Source organism: Carcharodon carcharias, chromosome 5 (assembly GCF_017639515.1).
Source record: "Carcharodon carcharias isolate sCarCar2 chromosome 5, sCarCar2.pri, whole genome shotgun sequence".
NCBI classification, from domain to species: Eukaryota; Metazoa; Chordata; class Chondrichthyes; order Lamniformes; family Lamnidae; genus Carcharodon; species Carcharodon carcharias.
This window is the reverse complement of record NC_054471.1, coordinates 145,478,126-145,503,448: the sequence shown is the minus strand read 5'-3', so window position 1 is coordinate 145,503,448 and position 25,323 is coordinate 145,478,126. Positions and strand designations below refer to the sequence as shown.

The following is a 25,323-nucleotide window of genomic DNA, read 5'->3' as shown; positions in this document are numbered from 1 at the left end:
AGATAGTGGAAAGCCATAATCAAATGGAGACAGCATAGAATATGATAATTTTGTTAAAATAAGATATACTAAGGAATAAAAGGAAATAAAGATTTGCATTTATATCGCACATTTCATAGAGCCATAAAACAGAATTTAATGTAGGTGATGGTGTTCCTGCCCATCAACAGGCCTGCGGCAGATGTTCCCTATGATCAAGTACCCCCCGGGTTTAAATTCTGCCCCCTGAGAGCTCACAGTCAATCTGAAGCCATCAGCTTGGCAGTGTCACCAGATAAGGTGCAATGAGGCAGGTTCAAATAATGACCTCATGGGCAGAATCTTCTGTCATCCCCGCACACTGATGTGTACACTTCTGGGTGCACTTCTAGCTGGGTGGGCCTTAACTAGCCAGCCCAAGTGAAATGGTGGCGCGTGGCCGATCGCGAGCGGCGATCAGCTCCAAGTCTGCCTGTGCCTACTCCCGACTGGCCCACCCGACGGGGAGAAAATTCTACCCCATAGGTTTCAGTGATCAGAACATGATTGCATTTTACACTCAGTTTGAGTGAGGGAGGAGTAGATCTAAGACTAGTGTTTTAAACTTAAATAAAGGCCATTATAAGGAAATGAAGACAGAGCTGACTAAAGTGAACTTGGAATTTCGGTTAAGGGATAGGTGAGTAGAGATGGACTGGAAGACATTCAGGAGATATTTCATAACATTCAGCAAAGGTATATTCCACTTAGAAAGAAAGACCCCAGGAGAAGGCTGCCCCATCCATGGCTAACCACAGAAATTAAAGACAGCAACAAATTGAAAGATAAAGTATACAATCCAAGAAGATTAGTGGCACATCAGTGGATTAGACAGAAACAAAGATTGACCAAGAAAGTAATAATGAGGGAGAAATTAGAGTCTGAGAAGAAGCTAGCTAGAAATATGAAAACAGATAGTCAGAGTTTCTACAGGTATTTAAAACGAAAAAGGTAACTAAAGTGAGTGTTTGTCCTCAGAAGAGTGAGTCTAGGGACTAATAATGGGAAATAAGGAAATGCGGAAGCATCGAGGTGAAAGGGAGGAACTTAAAACAATTAGGAAGAGTCAATGTGGTTTTGTGAAAGGGAAATTGCGGTTGACTAATTTATTTGAGCGCTTTGAGGAAGTAACAAGCAACATGAATATAGGAGAACCTGTAGATATGGTGTGTCAGATTTCTGGAGGCATTTGACAAGGTGTCACATCAAAGGTTACCAGACAAAATAAGAGCTCATGGTGGAGGGGGTAACACATTAACATGGATAGAGGATTGTTTGGTTGACAGGAAATAGAAAGTAGGGATAAATGGATCATGTTTGTGTTGGCAAGGTGTAATGCATGACTCTTCCTGATTGCATCAAGATTTTCTAAGTGCCTTGATGGATCTTTCCAGATTCTAGGGAATTTTGGAAAACTAAAACCAATACAACTATTATCTCAAACAAAAACATAATTACCTGGAAAAACTCAGCAGGTCTGGCAGCATCTGCGGAGAGGAGCACAGTTAACATTTCGAGTGGGCATGACTCTTTAACAGAACTAAGGAAAAATAGGAAAGAGGTGAAATAAGGGGGTGCAGGGGCGGGGTGGGACGAGAAGAGCTGGATAGACGGCCATTGATAGGTGGAGATAACCAAAAGATCTCACGGACAAAAGGACAAAGAGGTGTTGAAGGTAGTGATATTATCTAAAGGAATGTGCTAATTAAGGGTAGAAAGCAGGATGAGCAAGGTACAGATAGCCCTAGTGGGGGTGGAGTGGGGTGAAGGAATCAAAATTGGCTAAAAGGTAGAGATAAAACAATGGATGGAAATACATTTAAAAATAATAGAAATAGGTGGGAAAAGAAAAATCTACATAAATTATTGGAAAAAACAAAAAGAAGGGGGAAAATCGGAAAGGGGGTGAGGATGGAGGAGAGAGTTCGTGGTCTAAAATTGTTGAACTCAATATTCAGTCTGGAAGGCTGTAAAGTGCCTAGTCGGAAGATGAGGTGCTGTTCCTCCAGTTTGCGTTGAGCTTCACTAGAACAATGCAGCAATCCAAAGACGGACATGTGGGCATGAGAGAAGGTGGAGTGTTGAAATGGCAAGCGACAGGGAGGTCTGGGTAATGCTTGCGGACAGACCGAAGGTGTTCTGCAAAGCAGTCGCCCAGTCTGCGTTTGGTCTTTCCAATGTAGAGGAAACTGCATTGGGAGCAACGAATGCAGTAGACTAAGTTGAGAGAAGTGCAATTGAAATGCTGCTTCACTTGAAAGGAGTGTTTGGGCCCTTGGGGAAGTGAAGGGGCAGATGTTGCACCTTCTGCAGTTGCATGGGAAGGTGCCGTGGGAGGGTTTGAGGTGTAGGGGGTGATGGAGGACTGGACCAGGGTGTCACGGAAGGAATGATCCCTATGGAATGCTGCCGGGGGGGTGAAGGGAAGATGTGTTTGGTGGTGGCATCATGTTGGAGTTGGCGGAAATGGCGGAGGATGATACTTTGAATGCGGAGGCTGGTGGGGTGATAGGTGAGGACAAGGGGGACCCTATCATGTTTCTGGGAGGGAGAAGAAGGTGTGAGGGCAGATGTGTGGGAGATGGGCCGGGCACAGTTGAGGGCCCTGTCAACCGCCGTCCCACCCCCACCTTAAACCAGCTTATATTTCATCTCTTTTCTATTTTTCCTTAGTTCTGTTGAAGAGACATGCAGACTCGAAATGTTATCTGTGCTCCTCTCCGCAGATGCTGCCAGACCTGCTGAGTTTTTCCAGGTATTTTTGTTTTTGTTTTGGATTTCCAGCATCTGCAGTTTTTTGCTTTTACAACCAATATCTCAGCAGCCGTTTCTTTTAAGATCCTAGGATGAAGTCCTTCAAAACCTGGGGACTTGTCAGCTTTTAGTTCTTGTAATTTTCTCAGTACTGTTTCCCTAATGATTGTAATTGTTTTAAGTTCCTCCCTTTCTTTCACCTCAATGCATCCGTATTCCCTTATCAGTGCTGGGGCCTCAACTGTTTACAAACTGTATCCATGACTTGGATGAAGGGACTGAATATACGGTTGCAAAATATGTTGATGATACAAAGATAGATAGGAGTGCAAGGTGTAAAGAGGACATAAGGAGTCTGCAAAGCAATTTGGAAAGGTTAATTGAGTGGGCAAAATTTGGTAGATGAAGTATAATGTGGTAAAATATGAACTTATCCACATTGGCAGGAAGAATGGAAAAGCACAGTGTTATTTAGATGGCATGCAATATTTCTGTGTTGTGGTATGAATCACCGAAATTTAGCATGCAGCTACAACAAGTGATTAGGAAGGCAAAAGGAATGTTATCATTTATTGAAAGGGGAATGGAATATGAAAGTAGAGGAGTTTTGCTGCAATTGTGTAGGGCATTGGTGAAACTACAGTTTTGGTCACCTTATTGATGAAGGGATATAATTGCATTGGAAGCAGTACAGAGAAGGTTCACTTGACTGAATCCTGTGATGAAGGGGTTATCTTATAGGGAAAGGTTGGAGAGGTTGGGTTTGTATCCACTGGAGTTTAGAGGGACAAGAATAGAGGAATGAGAAGTATTCTTATTGAAACATGAAATTCTGAAGGGTCTTCACAGGGTGAATGCTAAAAAGATATTTCCCCTTGAAGTGGAGTCTAGGAATTCGGAACACAGTTTGAAAAGTGTTTTCCCATTTAAGACTGAGATGAGGAGAAATATTTTCCCTCAGGGGGTAGTTAGTCCATGTAATTCTTTTTCCCCAGAGACCAGTGGAAGGTGATGGAACATTTTTAAGGCAGAGTTTGATAAATTCTTAACTGACAAGGGAATCAAAGGTTCTAGGGGTTAGACAGGAAAGTTATCTTAACAAATGGTGGAACAAGCTCGCGAAGTCGAATGGCATACTCCTGCTCCGAATTCTCATGTTCTTATGTTGTTGACAATTCATCCACTCGAGGCCAGGATTGCCCAGTGATCCAGGCTACAGGGCCACAGGTGAGTGATGGTGGGAGGGGAACCGCGAGATGAAGGTAGCGGGGGAATGGGGTCAGCAGCAAGGTCAAGGGTTGGCTTTCAGTGGGCCCTGTCCCACTTCCTGAGGTTGGGTCTCTCAATCAGGCACTGAGTGGTTGACAATGAGGGATTCTCTCCACCCCAGCCTTCTCTCCGGAAGCCTGTAAGCAAATCTAACAGTGTTTGCTTTTGTGGTTCCCTGCATGTTGAGTACCCCGCCCATTGTTAGGTGAAGATAAACATTGGTGGAAAGAGGCCCTTAAGTGAGCAATAGTTTCCCACTTAAGACCCTCAATAGGAAGAGCGGTTCCTTCCCGCTCTGGATTTAACAGGGACGGACATGGGAAGGTGACAGATTCCGCACCTGCCACCCTGATGCCCAATTAAATTTCCCCTCCTCCACCTAACATGCCTCAGCATTAAATTCCAGCCATGGAGTCATTACATCACAGAAGGAGACCATTTGGCCCATCAAGTCTATGCTGAACTCTGGAGAGCATTCCAAGCAGTTCTATCCCTCACAATCCTCCAAGTTAATTTTCCTCAAGTGTCCATCCAATTTCCTTTTGAAATCATTCATTGTTTCTGCTTTCATTGCCCTCACAGGCAGTGAGTTCCAGGTCCTTACCACTTGCTGTGTAATAAAGATCTGCCTCACATTTCAGCTACATCTCTTGTCCAAAGCCTTCAACCTCTGTATCCAAGTCCTTGTACCACCAGCTAATGGGACCAAATTTTCTCTGACTATCTTATCAGAACCTGTCATAATCTTCTACACCTCTATTAAATCTCCCCTCAATTTCCTTTGCTCCAAGGACAACAACCCCAACTTCTCCAATGCATCTTGCAGCTAAAATCCCTCATCCATGGAACCATTATGGTAAATCCCCTCTGAAGGACCCTCACATCCTTGCTATAGTGCGGTGACCAAAACTGGATGCAGTTGTGGTCTTTTCATGACCTTAGGATGTCTCAAAATGTCTTGCACCCAATTAAGCTCTTTTGAAATGTAGGAATATTAACCTTTGCAGAAAACAGGTCCCATGAACAGCAATATGATGGTGACTAGATAACCTGCTCTGGTGATGTTAGTTGAGGGTTGGTCAAGATGCTCAGAGATCTCACCTTCTTTTCTTCAAATAGTGCCATTGAGTCTTTTCCCTCCATCAAGGAGGCAGATGTGATCTGGGTTTAAAGCCCCATCTGAATGAAGGCACTCCTGACAGTGCAGTACCCACCCCCACCCCCACTCCCCCACCCAGCCCCCGATCCTGCACTGGAGTTCAGCCGAGTTGTTGTGCTCAAGTCTCTGAAATGCAATTTGAGCCCGCAGCATTCTGGTTCAGTTGTTGGGTTGCTGACACATAGAGCATGGAACTGGAGCCTAGAGGTTGTCCTTATATTGAGAAACTGAATAGAATTGGCAGAATAGAGACCTAGGTAACACTGAAAAGTGACCTCTGGATTTATATGTAAGACTTAAGATATTAAGTTATGACTTGGACAAAAGGTCTCGTTTGCTGATTCTGCTAAAGCTCCTTGGTTCTTACGGAAATCTCACTCTATTTATATGATTCAATATTTGCTCTAAGTGACACTTCAATATCAGTGACTTCACATACATTTAAATTTCCAGTGTTCACTTACCTCCAGTTTCTCTGTCTTTCTGTCTTCACTCCTGCTCATCCTATAAACATCACACACATTTTACCCATGGAATGAAGCTAGTCTTGCTCATCTCTGCAACTCAGCTCTTTTGTCCATGCCTGAACCAAGGCCATAATGAGATTTGGAGCTGACAGAATCCAAACTGAGTGCCAGTGGGCAGGTTATTCTTGAATGTACTGCTCGATAGCACTCCTGATAACATGTTCCAACACTTTAGTGAGATTGAGAGTAGACTGATGGTGCGCTAACTGGCTGGATTGGATTTATGGTTTTTTGTGGCCATGATTTACCTGGGCAAATTTCTACATTGTTGGGTAGGTTCCAGTATTTTAGCAGTACTGGGCTAGGGGCCCAGCTAGTACTGGAACACGAGTCTTCAGTACTACGCCCAGGATGTTCTCCATAGCCTTTAGTGGTGTCAAACTGGAAGAAAAGGTGTACAATGCAGTGCAGAATAATGGTAGGCCAGGGTATTGGGAAAGTTTTAGAAACCAGCAAATGATGAATAAAGAAATAATAATGAATAAAGAATTAATAATTGGAGAAATCTAACATGAAATATAAAACCAGACAGTAAAGGCTTCTACAAGCTTCTCAAAAGGAAAAGAGTAGCTAAAGTGAGCGTTGGTCCCTTTGAGTGTGAAGCTGGAGAATTAATAATGGAAAACAAGGAAATGGCTGAGGCTTTGAATAAGTATTTTATATCCATCTTCACAGCAGATTACACAAAAAGCATCCTAGGACTGTTAGCAAATCAAGTGGCAAAAGAGAGGAAGGAACTTAAAGCATTCAGTATCAGTAGAGAAAAAGTAACGGGAATGGTAATGAGATTTAAAGCTGACAAGTTCCTTCGACCTGATGGCCTGTATCTTAGGCCAGGATTTTTCAGTCCCACCCACTGCCGGAATCCTCCTGTCATGCTGAAAGTCAGTGGACTTTTGGCTGTCCCACCACACATCTCATGGTGGATCCCACAATAGTTGGGCCAGAAAATCCTGGCCCTAGGTTCTTAAAGGAAGTGGCTGCAGTGATAGTGGGTGTAGTGTTTGTAATGTTCCAGAATCCCCCAGTTTCACGAATGGTCCCAGCAGATTGGAAAACCACAAAAGTTGCACCTTTGTTCAAGAAAGGAGGGTGGCAAAAAGAAGGAAAGTATAGGCCGGGTTTGTCTAACAGCTGTCATTGGCAAAATACTAGAATCCAGTCTTAAAGAGGTAGCAGACATTTAGAAAATAATAACCCACCAGGCAAAGTCAACATGGTTTTGTGAAAGGGAAATCATGTTTGACAAATTTATTGCACTTCTCTGAGGATGTAACAAGCAAGGTGGATAAAGGGTAATCAATCGATGTAGTGTATTTGTATTTCGAAAAAAGCATTTGATAAAGTGCCACTTAAAGTTAGTACATAAGATGAAACCTTATCGTGTTGGGGGCGATATATTAACATGCATAGAGGATTGGCTAACTGAGAGGAATCAGACAGTCGGGATAAATTGGCCATTTTCAGGACGGCAAAACTTTACTCGTGGAGTGCCACAGGGATCAATGCTCAGGTCTCATCTATTTACGATCTATGTTAATGACTTAGATGAAGGAACCAACTGCATTGTAGCCAAATTTGTTGACAATTTGAAGACAGTTAGGAAAGCAAGTTGGGAGGAAGATGTGCAGAGTCTGCAAAGGGAGATAGATAGGTTGAGTGGTTGGGCAAAAAAATTGCCAGGTGGAGTATAATGTGGAAAAATGTGAAGTTGTCCACTGGAAAAGCAGAATGATATGTAATTTGAGAAAGACTGCAGTGCTGTGATACAGAGGGATCCGGCTGTCCTTGTATATGAATCACAAAAATTTAGCATGCAGGTACAGAAAGTAATTGGGAAGCAAATGGAATGTTGCCCTTTATTACAAAGGGGATGGAGCATAAAATTAGGAATGTCTTGCTACGACTGTACAGGACATTGGTGAGACCACACCTCAAATACTGTGTACATTTTTCGTTACCTTACTTAAAGAGAGACACACTTGCATTGGAAGAAGCTCAGAGGAGGCTCACTAGACTGATTCCTGGGATGACATGTTTGGTTTATGAGGAAAGCTTGACAGATTGGGCTTATATTCACTGCCGTACAGTAGAACGAAAGGTGATCTTATTTAAACATAAATGCTTCTGAAGGAACTTGACAGGGTAGGTTCTGAGAAGTTGTTTCCCCTCATGGGGGCAATATAGAACAAGGGGCACAATTTCAAAATAAGGGGTCTCCCATTTAAGATGGGGATAAGGTGGACTTTCTTCTCTTAGAGGGTTGTTCGTCTTTGGAATTCTCTTCCCCCGAGAGCATTGAAGGTTTGATCATTGAGTATATTCCCGGCTGAGTTAGACAGATTTTTGATTGACAAGGGGAAGATGATGCTGTAGTGGTAATGTTACTGAACCAGTAACCTTGAGATCCAGGCGCATGCTTTGGAGACATGGGTTTGAGTTCCACCACAACAGCTGGTGGAATTTAAATTCAATTAATAAATCTGGATTATAAAGCTAGTTTTGGTAATGGCGACCATGAAACCATCATTGGTTGTTAGAAAAATGCATCTGTTTCACTAATGTCCTGTAGGGAAAGAAATCTGCTGTCCTTACCTGGTCTGGCCTACATGTCACTCCAGACTCACATATGTGTGGTTGACTCTTAAGTCGCTCAGTTCATGTGCAATTTTGAATGGGCAACAAATGCTGGCCTTGCCAGCAACACCCAAGTCCCAAGAATAAAGTAAAAACAGTGATTCAAGGGTCATGGAGGGCAGGCAGGAAAGTAGAGTGAAGATGTTATTGAATGGCGCAGCAGGCTCCTATTTCTTATGTTCTTTGCTGTATCCTATGCCTTGATATCACGTGAACCTAACTGAATTGGCTGATGACTGGCCTCTGTGATGGTGGTGAGCTCAGGAGGAAGGTAAGATGGATCAATCACTCGGCACTTCTGGCTGAAAAAGGTTGCAAGTGGTCCAGCCTTGTGTTTTGCACTGACATGTTGGGCTTCCCCATCATTGAGGATGGGGATGTTTGTGGAGATTCCTAGTCTGATTAGTTGTTGGATTATCCACAACAGGAGGTGACATGAGTGTAGAGCTTTAATCTGATCTGTTGGTTGTGAGATCACTTAGTCCTGTCCATCACATGCTGCTTCCGCTGTTCAATTAACATGCATGTAATCCTGGAATCATAGCACCATAGAAAAGTGATGGTGCAGAAAGAGGCCGTTCACCCCACTGTGCCTGTGCTGGCCATAAAAAGAGTAAAAAGAAATTAGCCACACAGTTTTAATGCCACTTTCCAACACCTGGCCCGTAGCCTTGACGGTTCCAGCACTTCAGGAGCAGATCCAGCTACCTTTTAAATGAGTTGAGCATTTCAGCTTCAACCACCAGTTTAGGCAGTGAATTCCAGATAACCACCACCCTCTGGGTGAATAAGTTTTTCCCCGTGTCCCTTCTACTCCTTCTACCAATCACCTTAAATCTATGCCCACTGGTAATTGACCTCTCGGCTAGGGGAAACAGGTATTTCCTGTCTATCCTATCTATGCCCCTCATAATTTTATATACGTCAATTAGGTCACCCCTCAGCCTCCACTGTTCTAAGGAAAACAACCCTAGCCTATCGGATCTTTCTTCATTACTGCAATTTTCAAGCCCTGGCAACATTCTTGTAAATCTTATCTGTACTCTCTACAGAGCAACTATGCCCTTCCTGTAATCTAGTGACCAGAACTGTATGCAAAATTCCAGCTGTGGCCTAACCAATGTTTTATGCATTCCAGCATTACATTCCTGCTTTTGTATTCAATACCTTGTCCAATTAGGAAAGTATTCCTTATGCTTTCTTTAGCACCTGATCCACCTGTCCTGTCACCTTCAGGGACCTGTGGACATGCACTGCAAGGTCTCTCACCTCCTCATCCTCTCAATCTCCTCCAATTTATTGCGTATTCCCTTGCTTTGTTTACCCTCCCCAAATACATTAACTCGTTTTTCCAGATTGAATTCCATTTACCACTTTTCCACCCACTCAACCAAACCATGGATATCATTCTGGGTATAACAGCTATCCTCTTCACAACTTTGCAGCCAATTTTGTGTCATCTGCACATTTCCCAATCATGTCTCCCACATTTAAGTCCAAATCATTAACATATATAACAAAAATCAAGGCTGTGTTGTAGCTTCAGCAAGTTCAACCTCATTTTTAGCTATGCTACTTTGCTTTTTATCATTTCTCCTGCAATGACTTCCTGCACTCTTCATTGAGCCAGGGTTGATCCCCCGGCTTGATGTCAATAGTAGAGTGGGGGATATGCCGGTCCATGAAGTTGCAGATAATGCTTGAGTACAATTCTGCTGCTGCTGATGGCCCACAGTGCCTCATGGATGCCCAGTTTTAAGCTACTAGAAATGTTCAAAAATCTATCTCATTTAGCATATTGGTATTGCCACGCAGCACGATGGAGGGTATCTTCACTATGAAAATGGGACTTTGTCTCCACAAGGACTGTGCAGTGATCATTCCTACCGATACTCTCATGGACAGATACATCCGTGATAGGTTGATAAGTGGAGGATGAAGAAAATCAGATTTTCCTCTTGTGGCTTCCACTTCTGCAGGACCACACTGGCAGATAGCCTCTTCAGGATTCGACCAGCTTGGTCAGTAGTTGTGTTATCAGGGCGAAGCAGAGGGGGTGTATGTGGTGCAAAATCCCATGGCCCGGGTGTTAGGGGGCTCCAGGCTCAGTGTTGTAAATGGAGTCCTTGTCATCCAACCAGAGATTCAGACCTGGTGACAGTTCCAATTTATTTTAAGCCGGTCTTTCGGGTGAGTTGCTGCGCTGTTGCTTCTGACCTTAGGGCAGCTTCATGGTTTCAATTTTGTTTGAAAAGCCCGCCAGTAAACCAGAAAGCTGCCCAAAGGTCAACAGCAGCAGCCCCTACACGCAGCAATGTGTGCTGTTGCTGCACATCTGGTTGAAAAATCCCTTGAATCATTTTAGGGCTAATTGGATGCTGTGGAGTGGGGCTGGGAGTGGGAGTGGGAGTGTTTTAAGGTCATCCTGGATGGATGAGATGAGCTGGACTAGAAGGCCGTTGTCATTTATGACTTCTTGTGAACAGAGGATAGAATCTTGGCCGGAAGTCTATTTATTTTGTCACTGATGGAAGTTTACTGTGAGCAGACTTTGTGGAGTGAAATTGTCAGGAATGTGTAATGGGCTCACAGTGAATCAGTAACCTGCTTTATACTGCACATAATTCAGTGACTGTCTGCCAATTGCCTGTGTCAATGTCCACATCTTCTTATTTCCCTTCCAGGTGTCCTTATAGCAAAGGTATGGACCAGCTGCAAGTCCTTTGTCAATCCCATGCACATGGTCCTGATGTTGCCTGTTGTGATGGATTTGAGTCCATTTGTTGAGTGGAGATGCTAAGCTACAAGCACCTATCGAACTAGTTGGGGATGCCCAACTTAAGGTGGATGGTGGCTGACAAGTGGGTTCTGATGGTCCTTCTCATCATTGAGGACGGTCAGTAGCATTCTTTCTCTACGTGAATCAAATTGGGGCTTGTTACTCATAACTGCTGTCTCTTGTATTGTGTTCATTCTCTGCAGTAAAACTGGAGTGTCCTCTCCAGGGTGGAAGCCTGGGCAAAATTTATGGAGACTCTGGGCTGCTTAAATGTTAAGGACGCCCTCTCAACCTCCCTTTGAATTCAAAGGAATGCAAAGCACTATAGTTGGCACTGGCTTGGCTGCAGGAGTTTCCAGAAAAATTACATATTTAGACATCAGTCTGCCTTTGGGCTCCATTCCAGATTTTTGTCAGGATTTACACCCTCAGCCTTCAACTCTCCTGAGGTATCCACAAGGCAATGGAGTTATTCGCCCATGGCTGGGAATTTTCTTCATGATTGCCAGGGAATGTCCACACGCCAGTGGGCATGAACACTGCATGTCTGGAGGCCAAATGTCCTCCGAATTCATCTGAAGCATAGCCTGGGGTCATGAGGGACCCAGTTTCCAGTATCACCACAAGAAGGCACAGCTGAGCACTTACTGATGGAGAGGCTGGTTACTGAGAGCGAAAGATTTACACATTTGGGCCTGTAATTTGCATTGCTACCAGCCAGCAGTGTAGACTGAAAATGACAAGCAAACTAAAAAACAGGCACAAATCAGGAATGTGATGGAGTACTTTCTAGTTGTCTGGATGAGTGCAGCTCCAACAACACTCAAGAAGCTCAACACCCTCGAGGACAAAGCAGTCCACTTGATCACCACCCTCTCCACCATCTTAAACGTTCATTCCGTCCATCACTGACACAGTGTGATACAGCACCAGCAGCAAGATACACTGCTGGAACTCACCAAGCCTCCCTCGACAGGAGCCTCCAAACCTGTGACCTCTAGCACCAAGAATGACAAAGGCAGCAGAAGTACGCGAGCAGCACCAGCTGCAAGTTCCCCTCCAAGCCACAGACACTCCTGATTTTTTATCTTGCTGTTCCTTCACTGTCACTGAGTGAAAATGCTGGAACTCCCTTCCTAACAGCAATATGGGTGTATCTACACCAGATGGTCTGCAGTGGTTCAATAAGCGGCTCACCACAGCCTTCTCAAGAACAATTATGGATGGGCAATAAATGTTGGATGAGCCAGCGATGTCCGTATCCCATGAAAAACTCCAAGAATAAAAACTCACCCTTCCATGGAAACCTACAGACACCAGCCCACCCTCTCCACTTCCAATAGTGCTTTATTTCTATGGCAATGCCTTGATTATATATCCTTCAATGACCTTGTTCCTCTTTAACTTTATCACCTCCTCCTGCAACCCTCTATGATCTGAATTCCTCAATCCTGATCTCTTGCACATCCCCAGTTTTCTTCAATGCACAGCTGGTGCCTAGGTCCTCAGCTCTGGAATTCCCTCCCTAAACCTCTTCCCATCTCTCTCCTCCTTTAAGATGCTCCTTAAAATCTACCTTTTTGGTTAAGCTTTTGGTCATCTATCCTAATATTTCCTGACACGTCTCAGTGTCAAACTTTGTTTGATTACTGTCTTGTGAAGAGCCTTGGGATGTTTTACTATGTTAAATGTGCTATATAAATGTAACTTGTTCAAATATGACTCTTTTATTCCTCTTGTGCATGAGATGGTGAGCTTGGAGGAATTACAATCTGTGGGATATGGCCAAACTGTGAGTTTAATAATGCTCAAATCTTTTAAATCTTTTTAATATTTTAAAACCTTTGTAATCTTTTAAAAAGTGTCATCATTGAACCGATGTAAGGAATTATATATTTCAGGTGCTTCATCAAATCTGGAAGTACTCGATGATACAATCTTCTCAAAGGATGTCACAATCTGTTACATGCTGCATGTTTGTTTTAATCAACACCAGAGTCAGGGTCACATTGGTAATAAGTTAAATAAAACACGCATAAAGAAATAAGGACGGTAGAAAGAATAGAAAATGCACAGGGCAGAGGTGTGCCAAGAGGGGGAATCTTCCAGACAATTAGGAGCCTGCCTGCGTGTTTGTCTTCCAGTTAAGGATGGCGGGTGGGTTCCTGAGGCAGGAGCACAGGACACTGAGGCTACTCCAATGGAAGCCATTAGTTCATACTGTGAGACTGGAGGGAGAGCTGCTAAGGGGCAGACTGAAGGACTGGCGGGAGAAATCTCAGTCGCCTGTGGAGTGGATGTAAGGTTCACTGCATTTGGCCATCTGAGACATTGGGCAGAATTTTCCATGCTGCTAGTGTCGGGCATGTTTGGTGGCATGAGAGGACTATATGGTGAAAAGGCCAAGAATCAGTTTCACGACGTCATGAAACCAGTTTGTGATAATCCGCTCAGTCCGTCAATGGCGGGCTGCATTTCCCACCATCACATGCCGGGAACCTCATTGTAACGCATCTGCATATTATTATAAGCCCAGCCTGCCAGAATCATTCCCCAAGCTGGATCATCTGAGCGTGTTGGCGTGCAAAGCTGGGGAGCTGCACTTCACTCGGGCCTTTGAGGTTTCTTTGCTTACTTTACTTTGGGCAGCATTTGCAATCATCAGCACCAGGCTTCATAGACTGTACCACTTAACTTTTAGTGGAGGGATGCTCTGGGGCCGGTCTCTGCCTACCAGACCAGCCATAAAGCAGGGGCGGCTTCTCAACGACTGCAGGGTGAGGGTTTGCTTGGGGATGGGGGAGAAGTGGCCTCAGGCGAGGGAGGAAGCTGCAGGGTGAGGGCTGTACTGGGGAAGGCGCCATCGCAGTGTGTGTGTGTGTGGTGGCAAAAGTTAATCTATGCAAGTGGCCTCAAGATGGTGAGGGCTGAATAGGCAGTCTCCAGAGAAGATGAGGCCAGATGGAGGTGTGAGGGTGTGTGTGAGAGAGTGAGGTGATGTCCCTTGAGCTGGCAGTGAGTGAGATGCCCATGGATGGGCTTGAGTGTGTGAGTTTACAGTGATGAGATAGTTGTCGGACCCTGTCTGCATGGATGAGATTATTCATCCTCTATCTGCATTGTATGGCCAACCTCTTCTTTGCAGCATTGGCACTGATCACCACTGCCATCGCCTACCAAGCCATAGTGGTAATGTTGCTGCCCCTCCTGCGGCTACAGCCGGGATAGAGGACACCACAGCAGGCCCCCACAGCATCCAAAATGCGCTCGAAGGATGCGTCTCAAAACTGAGTGGCTGCATGTGGTTGTACTTTAAATGAGGCACCTGGTGAGATGAAGCGGTGAGGTGGCAGCATGATGAGTGAATCTTAGCCCACCCGCCATCAAAATGGCATGTTTCCCAGCAAAGCTTGGTTAATGAGCCAGGATTTAGAAGATACAGCATGAAAGGCTGCTATTGTGGCCAGCGGGTAAAATGTATTTTCTCCCGCCCGATACCGCTCTCACTGCTAACCTGGGATGGGATGATTCCATCCAGTGTCTCCATGATTCCTTCACTCAAAAGCAAGACTGTGATCTTTATTTCAGATTTCCAGCATCTGACACAATGCACAGCACCCCCGCCTCCAAAGCCTCTTCTGTGGGGATGGTAAAATTCTGTCAAATGTTTCAGGTCAGTGACCTTTCATTAGAGTCCTGATGAGAAATTATTTACCTGAAACACTAACTTTGTTTCTCCACCTCTACAAATGCTGTCAGACCTACTGAGTATTTCCAGCATTTTCTGTTTTTATTTCCAATTTCCAGTATCGGCAGTATTTTGCTTTTGCATAAATTTGGCTAGGATGAGTGGACAAGAAATTGGAAGATAAATACAATGTGGCAATACGTGAATTTATCCACTTTGTTAGGCTAACTATAAAAGCAAAATGTTTGATGAAAGGTGAGAGACTAGGAAATGTTTACATTTAGAGGGAGCTGCATGCTCTTGTACAAGGAAGTTAACATGCAGGTAAAACAAGGGAATGGGAAGGTGACTAGCCGGTTAGATTTTGTTACAAAGGGTTTGGAATAGAAACGCGATTATGATTATATAGCGCATTAGTGAGGTCACACCTATAGTACTCTGCACAGTTTTGGTCTCCTTTCCTAGAGGGAATGTAACAAAAGTTCACTAGACCAAATTCATGAGCTGAGGGAATTGTCCTATGAGGAGGGATCGAATACACTAGACACATATTCCCTGGAATTTAGAATGATGAGAGGCTATCGAATTGAAACTTTAAATTCTGAAGGAATTTGACAGTTTAGATGCTGAGAAAATGTTTCCCCTGGCTGGGGAATTTAGGATCCGGGGTCACAGTCTCAGAATAAAGGCTTGGCTGTTTAGAACTTGAAGTTTCTTCATCCAAAGTGTTGTGAATTTTTTGGATTCTCAATCCCAGGGAGCTGTGGGTACTCAATCATTGAGCCTATTCAAAATAGAGGTCAGGGGATTTTTGGATACAAAGGGAGTTAAGGGGCATGGGCATTATACGGGCAGATGGAGTTGAGGCACAAGATCAGCTGTGACTTTGCTGAACAGCAGAGCAAGTTCAAAGGTCCAAATGGCCGACTTCAGTTCATACTTCTTAGTTCTCATTTTTTTTCTTGAACATGGACAAAGCAGTGGAAAAATCAGAAAACAACTGAAGTAAGATAAATGACTGTGGAGTGCTGAACAAAGGGAAACAGTAAATTTATTGATTCAGAGAAAGCAACTGGAGGAACAGATCAAACATTTTAGAGTGGTGATGAATGTATCATGATCAATACAGAGATATTTTGTCAAGGTGTGAAAGAATGGTGCACGGAAAATGATAGCAAATGTTATGTAATACATGCAGAATAAAATTAAATCTTTGAAGATTTTTAACAATAACTCGTTGATTTCCTGGGGTGCCTCTCATAAACAAAAATAAAATATAAAATGCATATCTCTCTTCCTCTAACAGTCCCTCGATGCTGGCCATTGTGTTGTGCATCTAGTTAAAATGAACTTGTATACGGAATTGTTATGTTAGCGTTCATCCCCTTCAACTCATGTTTCATGATAATTTCACTGTACCACTCTTACATGATGATGTAATGCTGAGAGTAGGTGCAGAGAATTGGGAGGACTGCTGAGAACCTGTTTGTGATTCAGCAAATCCTGGCTATTCTGATGATTTAGCAGAGACTGTCACATTATTCCAGGCACAGGGGCCCTCCTGTTTTGGGTGGCAATTTGTGTCACTTGTTCAGAGACTGGTCCAGGTAAGGGAACAGCAATGATTTGAGAGCCACCTGCTTCTTCTTGTGTTTTCTCCAAACACACTGATCTGCCTGCATGAGCACAGATCCTGCTCTGCTTCCTGGTCTCAGTATGCCTAGCTCATAGATCTCAGGAGATGTACTTTATTAAGTAATCCTTTATTACAACACTTGTTTCTAACAATCTTATTAACTCAATTAAAGTTATGGAGGAAAGGTAAGTAAATTGAGTTGATGGGGCAGATCAGTCATGTTCTAATTGAATGGTGGAACAAGCATAGGAACCTTGTTCCTATTTTTCCTATCGTGTTGTATTTGTGGAAGGTGACTCATTCAATTTGGCTGAACTTGTCTGATGTCTGTTATTTTAATTGCCATCAATAACTCCCTACATATAGAACAGTCTCCATTATGGTTAGCCACATATGTACATAAGTCATCCTCAACCCTCACATCGGCACTTCTTTTTCATCAGGCAACTCCTGTCAGATATCCCTCCAGTGTCTTCCTCCAGTGCTATCACCTCTTGGATTTCAAACCATGATACCGCAACATATCATTGGAAATATTGCCAAGAGATGCTCCAACTGTGTTTGTCATCTGCATGTCTGATGTCTCGTCTGCAGATGCCACTTCTACTAAATACTAATCATACTGTAAGTAACACTTGCTGCTTGCCTTTATCTAACTGGAAGCAATTGTGGTAAACCCAGTCTGCATTATAATCTGCAAGGTGAAGCAATTAATGAACCAGGCTTCAGTCCTAGCTAATCTGTGAGGTTGAAATTTTAAATTGACTTATCAGGGGCCATGGCGATGCTACGTCTTGACTCAGCATCAGCCAACCATTCGTCATCTTCTACACCATGTTGCATGATTCACTTTGCCTTTCCTGTACTTAATGACTAAAAACCCCAGGGTGTCTGTCACTTGGCTGGTCTTGCTTCAAGAGTGATGACGCTGAATGTGGTGATGAGAAAGTCTAAGTTGCTTCTCCAGAGCTTATGGAATGTATGCAATAAGGGGAAAATGAAACATGATGAGTACATGCAGGTAGTTAAATAGAGAATTATGGGCATGACTTATAGCAGAACATGTTCATTGTTTTACACAACTGCACTGATAGGGTGAGTGATTTTTCCTCCTAGCTGATCCATTGTAAATCTTTGAATGGAGTGTGAGTATGATCAACTCCATCGGGTGACTTGGTGACTTCTGCTATGCACTGCATTTTTTATAACAAGAAGAAAAATATACATATAAGCTGTGGATTCTGTACTTTAGCCTTTGGCACAGTTTTGAGCCACGGGTGCCTGATTCTAAATTGTATCAGGTACAAAGTGCTTTTTAATTGTCAGCTATATGCATCTTCAAATTTTCCCAGTTGTATTTTACTAAGCAAGCTTTTATTGCTACACTTGTTTTTAGCAATCTTATAACTCAATTAAGGTTATGGAGGAAAGGTAAGTAAATGGAGTTGATGGGGCAGATCAGTCATGTTCTAATTGAATGGTGAAACAGGCTTAAGAGACTGACTTGCCTACCTTGTTCCTATGTTTCCTACTGTGTTGTAATTGTGGAAGGTGACTCAATCAAGTTGGCCAAATTTGCCTGACACCTGTTATTTTAAATGCCACCAATAACTCCCTATATATAGAACAGTCTCCATAAAGGTTAGCCACATACATACATCAGTCATCCTCAATCCTTACATCAGCACTTCTTTTTCATCAGACAACTCCTGTCAGATATCCCTCCAGTGTCTGCAGGTGCATGACTGTGCTGTTCTTCCACTCCTGCTTGACCCTTAATACATTATGAGTTCTCTCTCCACATGCTATTGAAAACTCCTCCATGTTGCACATTATCAATGGTTCCTTGAAAGTAATCACTCTTAATCTTGATTTACTTCTTTTTAATTTGCTTTCCACAATTCCCTAAAAATCCCACAGCTGGATCGGTTATTGTAAATGAGTTGTCATCAAATGAAGAACCAAACATACGAATTGTTCATGCATAAAGATTCATACAGCATACTTTCATTCTTACTAAGTTGTTGCACTTCTGAAAAATTTCATTCATTCATCAATGGCCTTTTAAAGGCAGAGTGCCCAAAATGTCACACAGAGGGGCTGATATTTCTTCCTTATTCCGCTTGCTTGGATGAGTGCAGTTCTAACAATACTCAAGAAGCGTGACACCATCCAGGGCAAAGCAGCCTGCTTGATTGGCATCCCTTCCCAAACAATCACTCCCTCCACCATCAATGCACAGTGGCAGCAGTGTGTGTCATCTACAAGATGCACTGTAGAAACTCATCATGGCTCCTTAGGTAGCATCTTCCAAACCTACAACCATTGCCATCTTGAAGGACAAGGTAGCAGATGGATGGGAACACCATCACCTGGAAGTTCCTCTCCAAGCCTGACTTGGAAATGTATCACAGTTCCTTCAATGTCGCTTGGTCAAAATCCTGGAACTCCCTTCCTAACAGTACTATGGGTGTACCTACACAACTGGAACTACAGCAGTTCAATAAGGCAGCTGATCATCACCATCTCAAGGGCAACTAGGGATGGGCAATAAATGCTGGCCTAGCCAGCGATGCCACATCCCGTAAATGAATATAAGAAAAGAAGAATTTGGCCATTATTTGGATGGGCATGATAAGAAATCAATGGAGAACTGTTCTGCCAACATACTTCAATCAAATTCCACCTCCAGCTCCAGGATTGTTCCCAATAAAAGGGTCAATCATCTAGGTCTTTTAAGGTATCAATAGCAGAAACTGCAAGCACTTGAAACCTCTTTATCTTTTGTAAACATACATTGTGAAATTGAAAGAAGAGATCAGAGAGCCAGAGCTGTCAATCAAGCAATATTTTCTCTGGCACTCAGGAATTTCAACAGGCTAATGGATTTCTGGGCTCTCAGCCAAGCCTCATTATGTATTCCTCCTGAGAGTGCAGACATCCATCAGAGTACCAAAACATCTGAGTCCCAAAGAAAATATTGCTTGACTAACAGCTCTGACTCACTGATCTTTTTTGTTAACTGAAAGTTTAGTATTCAAGTACTGATGACAGACACTTTTCCTGGATGCGTATATGCAGCCTGCATTCACCCACTTGCACTGAAGGTGCGGAGTACGCTGGCCGGGAGAGAAGCCAATATAAAATAACGTCTCAAAGATCTAGGGATAGATTTTCTTGGTCCCAGTTGAAACCAATTTAAGCAAATGGGGGATAAAAAGACCACCGAGTGGAGCAACTAGAATTCGCGCCTCCATTTCCACCCTCGACCATTTTCATATAGAGGGGGAGAGACAACTAACAGCATTATGGCTCATTGGGAGTCTGCCGCAGATAAGTTTTTTTTAATTTTCAAGGAGGCAGCTGAACTTTAACAGCTGTCGGGTTTTACACCAGCTACATGGATGGGTAAACCAATGAATTGAGGTGAAAATAGTTTAAAAGGTAAGTAAAATAATTTAGCCTCCTTTACAGTTCATCATCAAATGCTGCAGCATGAGTTGTACCTGTGTTCAGTAACGTGAATTCTTACTGTGCTATGATTGGAAATGTACAAAGGGCCAAACATTCCGAGGATTGTCACCATCAGATTGCCACTCCACTCCTATTTACTTACCTTGCACCAAGGCTTCAAATTTCTCACCCTGACTTCTGAATTGGTTCTTCTCAGAGATGCGGAGTGTAGAGCTCTCCTTTGAAGGGCAGGCTTGTCAGGGGAATCCAAGCCACGTTCCATTTTTTAAATTCATTTACGGGATGTGAGCTTGGCTGGCTAGGCCAGCATTTATTGCCCAACCCTGAATGCCGTGGAGAAGGTGATTTGAGCTGCCTTCTTGAACCACTGCAGTCCATGTGTCGTAGGTACGCCCACAGTGCTGTTAGGAAGGGAGTTCCAGGATTTTGACCCAATGACAGTGAAGGAACAGCGGTATTATTCCCAAGTGGTGTGGCTTGGAGGGGAAATTCCAAGTGGTGGTGTTCCCATGTATCTGCTACCCTTGGCCTTCCATACGGTAGCAGCCATAGTTTTGGAAGGTGCTGTCTAAGGAGCCTTGTTGAGTTCCCACAATGCATTTTTTACATGGTACACAGTACCACCACTGTGGAGGGAGTGAGTTAATGTTTGTGGAAGAGGTGCCAATTAAGTGGGCTCATTTGTATTGGATGGTGTCAAGCTTCTCGATTGTTGCTGGATCTGCACGCATCCAGGCAAGTGGAGAATATTCCATCACGCTCCTGACTTGTGCTTTGTAGATGGTGACAGGCTTTGGGGAGTCAGAAGGTGAGTTATTTGCCACAGGAATCCTAGCCTCTGATCTGCTCTTGTAGCCACAGTATTTGTATGACTAGCCCAGTTCAGTTTCTGGTCAATAGCCCCCAGGATGTTGATAGTGGGGAATTCAGTGATGGTAGTGCAATTGAATGTCAAGGGTCGATGATTAGATTTGCTCTTGTTGGAGACGGTCATCACCTGATACTTGTGTGGTGCAATTGTCATTTACCACTTGTCAGCCCAAGCCTGAATATTGTCCAGGTCTTGCTGCATTCGGACTTGTGCTGCTTCAATATCTGAGGAGTCATGAATAGTGCTGAACATTGTACAATCATCATATTCACAACACTATCTGCCACATTCTGGTAAGTTTAATGGTTCCAAAGCCACTTTGAGAAGCTATGGAGGGAAGGTAATTACGTAAGGTAAGTGAATGAGGGGTAGGACGGCAGGTGGATTGGAGAGCAGGTAGGGTGGCAGGCAGATGGGTGAGACAATAGGGTGGCAAGTAGGTGGATGAGGGGTTAGGATGGTAGGCAGGTTTGTGAGAGAGTAGGGAGGCATGTAAGTGGATGGGGGGTAGGATGGCTGATGGATGGGTGAAGGGTAGGGGTGGCAGGATTAGTGGGTGAGCCAGTAGGGGTGGCAGGTGGGTGATTGGGGGGTAGCCTGCCAGATTGTTGGGTGAGATGTGAGCGTGTGTGTGGGGGGGTAGTTGGGTTGTTGGGAGGTGGTCGGGTGGTAGCAGGGAGCCGGGGATTCCGAATGTAGTCGGGGGCTCGGGATGTAGTTGGGGTTTGGGGTGTAGTTAGGTGGTCAGGGCAGTCAAAGGTCGGGAGAGTCATCATGTGGTCGGGGGAAGTTGGTGGGGGAATCAGTAGTCTGTTACCCAGGAGTTAGAGCTGGTTTTAATCCTACTAAATTTTCCTGGGTAACTTTTCTGGTAAGTAATTTGGAACCTTCGGACATCTCCAACTCTAACTCAGAGTTTCAGAGGGTTCCAGACACAGGGGAATTGCCCATTGGAAGTCCAAACATCACAGGCATTTCCTGCTAAGTCTTTGCATTAGAACATCCAAGGGGTCCCCGTTCATCTTTTGGGGTACCTCCAGGGTACGACCATCAGAGACTGTAAGACCTGAGGCAAAATATTTGCCAGATTGTTACTTCTGCCACCTGGTAAGCTGTCAAGTTAAAGATCAACAAAAGAGATAGTTTGCATTTCATACTATTGAAACAGTAGCCTAGTATATTAACCAAGTATAAAGGTTAAATCTTTTCCCATGAATTTTATGCATTCAGTCTAGACATCAATAGAAATGGCAGCTCTGGGGTCAGTTTGTTTATTTGCGGAGTTTTATGGGCTGCTGGCTGCAATCCAACTGCTTAATTGTTTTACAAATGCTTGATATTGTTTATATAACTGCTTTGAAGTCACAATCTCTTCCCAACTCCAATTCCTATCTCCCCCCATCTCATTCACTCCTTGACTCCTTTTTTAACTCTGTCACTCTCTATACCCATCACTGACTTCCAAAGCACTTCAATTTCTGATTATTCCATACCAAACCTGGTGGCAGCTGGTCACAGCGTGGACTAGGGTGGGGAGGCTGCTGCGGCAAGTAATCTAAAAGCAATTTGACTGGGAGTTGCAAGCAGCAGTGCCGATGAGAATCATTCTACATTCTGGTCAACAGCCAAAAGCTATATTCTAGAGATCTTTGTATCTGAAGTAATTCACATATAACCCATAACACATCAGTTATAGCTAAAATTGTTCGGTTAATCAATATCTTCTTTCTTGCTTGCTAATCAATATAACTATCAAACAACATCAGTTCCACTATACTAATGCATAGCTATCCTTCAAAACATTGTTTCGAGTTTTTGTAGCGCATCTTATTTCCATAGTAGTTGTTTGTCATAATGCCATTGGGGGCCATTAGTTCTGCATACAGAACTCGTTTTGTGCCCATAAATACAAAATACAAGCTCAGTGGAGTAGTCAGGGCCAGCAAGATAAGTGGTCAGGCTGGTCAGGACTGTTGCACCTGTCCTGCTTATTACTAATATCTTTACAAATGTGATCTTCTTATAAACCATGGCACCTCACAGCTATTGGGAAAAAATCTGGAACAGATGTAATTGGTTATTACCATCTTTGGGAGATGGCAGTTGCTGTGAAGGACCACAAATCCACTGAGGGAAGTCACTGCATCATCATATGTGGCCAGCCTGTTGAAGGGACATTGCATGATCTTCAGGTTATAACCATCTCAACAGGTGCACTTGTCAAGCACCTTTTAAATTATAAATAATTATACATGGAAAATAGACAAAAAAGTTGTGAAAACAATAAGAGCAAGCTCAGTCAGTGAGAATAAGGTACTCTCTGAAGGGAGATTAGAAAAAGTATAAAGATTTACTGACCTGCTAACAGTATGTTCCGATCTCTGAAGTCCTTAGTCTTTCTCAAATCACACTTTCCATGTAGCTCCACTTTTTCCCCAAGTGAAAAAGAAAGAAATTAATTTGAATTATTGTGGGGGTTGTGCTCAAAGCAAAATCTCAAACTTTCCCAGTTAAAATAATTACCACTGATAATGAACTGTTAATTCTTTCAAGCTTAGGGGAGATTTCCCAAGTCTGCGTCTAGGCACACTGGGTTGTGTGGGCTCAGGTAATAACGTAACTTGGGCACACCCAGTAAAGGAACCAGTTTGATTTACTTTCCAGAGTGCCCAGGGGCCATAATGATACAGGGCCAGAAATCTTGACCTACACCAGATGGACTGCAGCTGATGAACAAGGAGGCTCAACACCACTTTCTCAAGGGAATTGGGGATCAGCACAAATGCTGGCCTTGTCAGTAATGCCCACATCCCACAAACAAATAGCAATAGTACTATGATGGCAGGTCATTATTGGGAGCTATTACCCTGTTGAAATGGTTATAATCTGAAGCTTCTGGAAACACGATCTTGCAATGTCCCTTCAACAGGTTGGCCACATATGATGATGCAGTGACTTCCCTCAATGGATTTGTGGTCCTTCAAGGCAAATGCCATCTCCCAAAGATGGTAATAACTAATCACCTCTGTTCCAGGTTCTTTTCCAATGGTTGTAAGCAGCCATAGCTTATAAGAAGATCACATTTATAAAGATGTTAGCAATAGCAGGACAGGTGCAACAGTCCTGACCAGCCTTGACCACTTATCTTGCTGGCCCTGACTACCCAACTGAGTTTGAATTTTGTATTTATAGGTACAATACGAGTTCTGTATGCAGAACTAATGGCCCCCAATGGCATTATGACAAACAACTACCATGGAAATAAGGTGAGCGACAGAAAATGGAAACTATGTTTTGAAGGATAGCTTTGCGTTAGTATAGTGGAACTGATATTGTTTGACAGTATGTCCCTGAGGTAGCAAGTAGTGTATAGTCACAATGGGGCCAAACCTAGTCCTTATGGATCATAATTGAGTAATGCAAAGGTGCCTACACCTATCTGGGGAACAATCCAGGTTAGAGAGGCCTCCATTCGACCATTTTGTCTATTTCAGTCTTTTTGGGGCCTTCGTGCCACTGCACCTTGTTACATTTGTGAGGTTTACAAGATTACGTTTTTGGATTGTATCTTTTGCATTTATAAAATTACTATATTTTTGGACTGTAGCTTTAAATGTAGAGTACATGAAAGGTGTTAAGTGACCTGCATTGGAGTCTGCCAAAGAGTAGGCCTGGGTGGTTTAATTGTTAGTGATCAGAGGAATATTCAGATAGCTTTTTTTTTGAGAGGTAGGTGTATTTATTCTTGGAGACAATACCAACAATGTACCATGAATAGACCCTAATTCTCCTGAGAACTTAGAAAGATGTTATAGCTATTCAGTTGTAAACATGGGTGTTGTAAACTATTACTTTACTTCTAAGATGAAATGATCGGGATCATCAAAAACTGATTAACATTTCTACTCAGATACAAAGCTAATGTGTTTCCTGTTGCCTTGGGAAAGCGGGAGAGGAAGTCACTTTGAAATCAGCTTACAGGCTTCCATGTAAACCCAGGAATATTGCAGATAGATAGCAATTGAGTTTGTCTTGTGTGGCCTGCAGTAAACTAGGAAGTAGAGAGCAAGACACAGAAACAGACAGACCTGCACCTTAAGCAGAGAAATGCTGACTTTATCATTCACCATGCAGAACATGGGTGGGAACTCATGCTCAGATTGAGGGCTGAGTTGGTGATGAGCTAATGAAGGCTGGAAGATTTACTTAGCTTGGATCTAGGGGGAGGGCTCTGGGATTTGGAGTTACCAGGCTGCAGAAGTAAGAATGAAGCAACCTGTTGGAATTTGGGAGCATCTGTGAACTGTTTGTTATAAGAACTGTATCTCCATGGAAGGGATACGTGACAAAAAACCATTTATTTCTCTAGTTTATAATATAGGTTGCCTATATAAAAGAAAACAATGTTTCATCAATAATACTTTTTTCATTATTTGGTGCAGTAAAAATGTGAAATCTTGGCATGACATTCTTTCATAACTGGAAGTTTGAATTTCTCTTTAAAAGCTATA

General features: G+C 43.3%; 1 protein-coding gene across 2 annotated transcripts in view; it reads right to left on the bottom strand.

The window, feature by feature from the left end:
- Positions 1 to 25,323, bottom strand: part of LOC121277638 (4-galactosyl-N-acetylglucosaminide 3-alpha-L-fucosyltransferase 9-like) — a 143,981-nt gene that overhangs the window by 1,913 nt on the left and 116,745 nt on the right. Inside the window, exons 3-4 of one of the 2 annotated variants that reach the window (XM_041187224.1) lie at positions 23,171 to 23,239; positions 5,665 to 5,704 (exon numbers count right to left, since the gene is read on the bottom strand). The gene's annotated coding sequence lies outside the window, so the exon portion shown is untranslated. The remainder of the gene's footprint in view (positions 1 to 5,664; positions 5,705 to 23,170; positions 23,240 to 25,323) is intronic. The other variant, XM_041187223.1, reaches the window with a different exon arrangement.